Source organism: Bidens hawaiensis, unplaced genomic scaffold, assembly GCF_021521415.1.
Source record: "Bidens hawaiensis isolate Kalapana, Puna unplaced genomic scaffold, B.hawaiensis_p1.1 tig00016744_1, whole genome shotgun sequence".
NCBI lineage: Eukaryota > Viridiplantae > Streptophyta > Magnoliopsida > Asterales > Asteraceae > Bidens > Bidens hawaiensis.
The window spans coordinates 315,765-320,660 of NW_027492534.1; positions in this window are offsets into that span (position 1 = coordinate 315,765).

Sequence of the window (4,896 nt, forward strand, 5' to 3'; positions counted from 1 at the left end):
GCTAAACATCCTTAAGGCTTTCCTTGGGCAGCCGCGCTCTGACGGTGCTGGTCCAAGCGGAGGTGGCCCTGAAGCCTGATCCTGAAGATCTTTTCCCACTGCTAGGATAGACTTGGCTTTGTATAGATTTCTTTTAGGCGGGTAGTTACCCAGCCATTCTTGTAATAGATTGTGAAATATTAATCTTTTTGCGTATAAGATTGTTATTTCCTTCCTTGGGTTCCTTGCTTTATAAACTTATGACTTGCATACTTAGTTTGAATTAGCAATTTTCCAAGTGTTTAGAATAAGGACCTTTGAACGTGGTTGATGATGGGTTAAAGTTTTGCCTCCTCCTTCGTGATTGTGCGGGTAAAACCGTCACTTGCACTTGGTAGGATGGCTAATCTTCACCCTCTATCTGACCTGCGTGTAGGTTTTCCTTTTCGAAATTTCTAAGGCATTAAGTTAAACCTTTGAACGTGGTTGATAATGGACTAAAGTTTTCGCTTCCTCTTTCGTGATTGTGCGGGTGCAACCGTCACTTGCACTTAGTAGGATGGCTTTAACTTTAGACCTATATCTGACCTGCGTGTAGGTTTTTCTTATCCTTTTTTAAGTGTTCATAAGTTAACCTTTTAACGTGGTAGATGGTAAGTTAAGTTTGGCTTCCTTGTTTGTGATTGTGCGGGTAAGACCGTCACTTGCACTTACAAGGATGGCTAAACTTTACCTACATCTGACCTGCGTGTAGGTTTTCCTTAGAACTTTTTAACATTTTGGCGTTGTGTTTATGCGGGTATTGCCGCCTTCCACACGCAACTACTTCTTCCCGTAAGGGAAGTTCATAGGTTACAAGCTATCAATACATCATGAAAGGAGAATCATTTCCATTAGGGATGGAATTGATCTACATATAACATTTGCGTAATTGAGCTCCATTCCATGTTCTAGGGATGGGAGTGCCATCGAGCCTTTCGAGCCGGTATGCGCCCTTTCCCAGAACTTCTTTGATAACGTATGGCCCTTCCCAAATCGGGGCCAACTTTCCTGGGCGTTGTTGGTTCGAAGCCTCGTTGTTACGCAGTATGTAGTCTCCTTTATTGAAATTGCAGAGTTTTACCCGCGTGTTGTAGTATTTTTGCATTTGTCGTTTGTAGTTTTCTTCACGCACGGCGGCTAAGTCTCTGCGCTCTTCGGTTAGCATAAGGTCTAACCGTCTTTCCGCATCATTGTCTTCTGGTTGGATTAAGACCCTTGGTGAGGGTAAACCGATTTCGACTGGGATCATGGCTTCAGTGCCATAAGTGAGACTGAACGGGGTTTCTCCCGTACTGGTCTTCTTCAGCGTTCTGTTTGCCCAAAGGACGTGTGGAAGCTCGTCCACCCAACCGGATCTATGTTCCAAGAGTCTTCTCTTTATGCCTTCGACGATGCTCTTATTTGCTCTTTCCACCTCACCGTTACCTTGCGGGTGTGCCACTGAGGTAAAGGTGTGGGTGATTTGAAGTTCTTTCAGCCACTGCTGTAGCTTCTTGTCAGCAAAGTTGGTGCCATTATCGCTTACCAAATTCTGTGGAAGTCCAAAACGACAAATAATAAATTCCCAAATAAATTTTTTGATATGCTTTGCGGTTGTTTGGGCTAAAGGTTTCGCTTCTATCCATTTGGTGAAGTAGTCAATGGCTACCACTAAGAACTGAACATTCCCAGCTGCTGTAGGAAATGGGCCTGTCACGTCAATGGCCCACTTCTGAAATGGCCACGAGGAAGTGACAGGAACAAGTTCATTTTTCGGGCGATGCGTGTTGGGTGCGTAAAGCTGGCAAGATCTGCATTTTCTGATGTATGCCAACGCGTCCATATGCATCCCCGGCCAGAAGTATCCCGCGTTGTTTAGCTTGGCTACCACAGCGCGGGGGCCTGCGTGTACTCCACAGATGCCTTCGTGAACCTCCCTTAGGAGGTAGTCGGCATCTTGGTTGTCCACGCATCTTAACAATGGGCCAAGAAAGTTACGTCTGTAAAGGATGTCATTGACCAGCTGATAATTCAGTGCTTTACAGCGTAGTTTTCTTGCCTGTGACTTCGACTCTGGTAACGTTCCTGCTTCAAGGTATTTTATTATTGGGGTCATCCATGTTTCTGTACCGGTTTGGATGACACAGATTTCCTTGTGCGGGACTGATGGTGTTTCGAGGAGTTCCACGCGGATGTCCTTTCCCAAGTGGGTGAAGGCCAGTGATGCAAGCTTGCTTAACGCATCCGCAGATTTGTTTTCGCTGCGCTTGACGTGTATCACTTTACAATCATTAAAATCGCGCATGATGGCTTTGGCCTGGGCAAGGTACAGGGCCATTGTGTCGTTCACAGCCGTGTACGTCCCGTTTATTTGGTTTGCCACTAGCATGGAATCTACATGGGCTTCCAAATTTTTTACACCCATTTTACGCGCAATCCTCAATCCGGCCAGGAATGCTTCATATTCAGCCTCGTTATTCGTACTTGGAAAATCCAGCCGAATAGCATAAGTATATTCCTGGCCTGCTGGATTTGTTAATTTTAACCCTGCGCCTGAACCCTCGTTACTAGCTGCTCCATCAGTGTAGAGTCGCCAGACCTCATTGATTTCGTGTGCTGGGGAGGGTTGAACCTCCTCCTGGCACTCTTTCTCCCGTGAAGCGGGGACTTCTGCAATAAAATCAGCCAGGACCTGGCCTTTAATGGCTGGTCTCGGCTTGTATTGAATCGCATATTCTCCCAATTCAATTGCCCACTTGGCTAGACGTCCCGATAACTCGGGTTTGCCTAGAACATTTGAGAGTTTGAAGTTGGTGAGAATAGTGATTGGGTGACCCTGGAAATATCGTCTCAACCTGCGTGAAGCGTGAATAAGTGCCAAGACCAGTTTTTCCAGGGTAGAGTACCGGGTTTCCGCGTCTGCCAGCACGCGGCTAACATAATAGATTGGCATCTGGATGCCTTTTCGTTCTACAAGCAGGACTGCCCCGGTTGCTCTATCTGTTGCGGAGAGGTATAGGATTAACTCCTCCCCCGCTTGTGGTGCTGTGAGTGTTGGGAGTTCGATCAGGCGTGATCGAATCTCCTGAAAAGCTGCTTCCGCTTCTGGTGTCCAGCGGAAGTGCGTTTTCTTTAAACAATTTCTTAGTGTTGACACAAATGGGAACGACTTATCCGCATGGTTTGCCAAAAAGCGGTTAAGCGCGACTAGTCGTCCATTCAGTGTTTGAGCCTGTTTTATGGTGGTAGGTGATTCCATTTTGACAATGGCTTCGACCTTTTCAGGGTTCGCTCTGAAGCCATCTTTAGTAATAATGACTCCCAAGAACTTCCCTTCTTCCACCCCAAATGAACACTTGCTCGGGTTGAGCTTCATGTTTATCTTTCTAAGTCTGTTGAAAGTTTCCTCAATGTCTTTCAACATCGCCTCTGGCTCGGGGCTTTTGATGACCAAATCATCCATATAGACTTCCAAGTTTCTCCCAATTTGGGCGTGAAACTCTTTGTCCATTAGTCGTTGGTACGTGGATCCCGCGTTCTTAAGTCCGAATGGCATCATTTTATAACAAAATGTGCCATCGGGCGTCCGAAAGGCGGTTTTGTCCTGGTCATCTACAGCCATGTGGATTTGATGGTACCCCTTATACGCATCCAAGAAGCATTTAAGGCGAAACGGTGCCACCGAATCCACCTTGAGATCAATTTCTGGCAACGGATAACAATCTTTGGGGCATGCTTTATTCAAATCTTTGAAATCTATGCACATGCGCCATTGTTTGTTATTCTTCGGTACCATTACGGGATTTGCAACCCACGTTTGATATTTGCTAACGCGCACGATGCCCGCATCAAGGAGTTCCTTGACTTGGGTTCTGCACGCGTTGGTTTGCTCGGGCCCCATTACTCTGCGCTTTTGTACGATCGGCGTAACGGCCGGATCGCATTTGAGCTTATGCTCTGCCTTACCCCGGGGTACACCAGTCATGTCGGCTGGTGTCCACGCGAAGATGTCTGCGTTTCGCTGCAGTAAGCGCTTGAGTAAGGTGCGTGTTGGATCAACAATTGTCGGGCCAATGGTAACGGCCTGATCGGGATATTTCCCATTGAATGCCCACTGTTCAGGTTCAGTGATGGTTTGTTTGGCCATCTTCGGTTTGGGTTTAGAGGAGACAGATGCGATGCATACCTGGGGAATGCCCGTGATCATCGCTACGCCTTCAGTTGTTGGCCATCCCATCATGCCGTGGACTGAGGATACCACGGCGTTGAATCTTGCCATCCCGTCTCTCCCGAATAGGATGTCATACGTATGATGTGGTTTTTTCATTACAACAAAATCCACATCCTCCGTGCGTGAATAATTCCCATCGGTGAGAGTGACGGGGAAAGATAGGATGCCCAAGGGAGTGTTCATGCTGCCGTCAAACCCTTCCATTGAAGCGTAGACCGTCTCCAGGCGTTCCTTGTCTTCATCGTCGAGCTTGTCGAAGAACTGCCTGTACATCACTGTCGACGATGCGCCATTGTCAACGAGGGTGCGGGAGGTGATGTAGTGCCCCAGCTGGCTTTTAATGACAATGGGGCCTTCTTTGTTTGGGCCTCCCGGCACTCGCGGGAAGCGCACTTCTGCTTCCTTCCATGCGCATGGTTCGGTTATCGGTCTCTTTCTTCCTCTGACCTTACCATGGACCATGTTGATGCTAATGTCGACGGGCTTTCGTCCGTTACCCCTGTACCTGTTGTCGTTCCTTCCTCCCTTCTTGATAGATGCCACGAGGTGTGCGAGCCTCCCATCCTTGACGAATGTCTCGACGATGTCCCTCAAGGATGTGCACTCCTCAGTGCTATGGCCCTTTGTCCCATGGCAGTCACAAGACTTGCTTTGATCCGCATTGG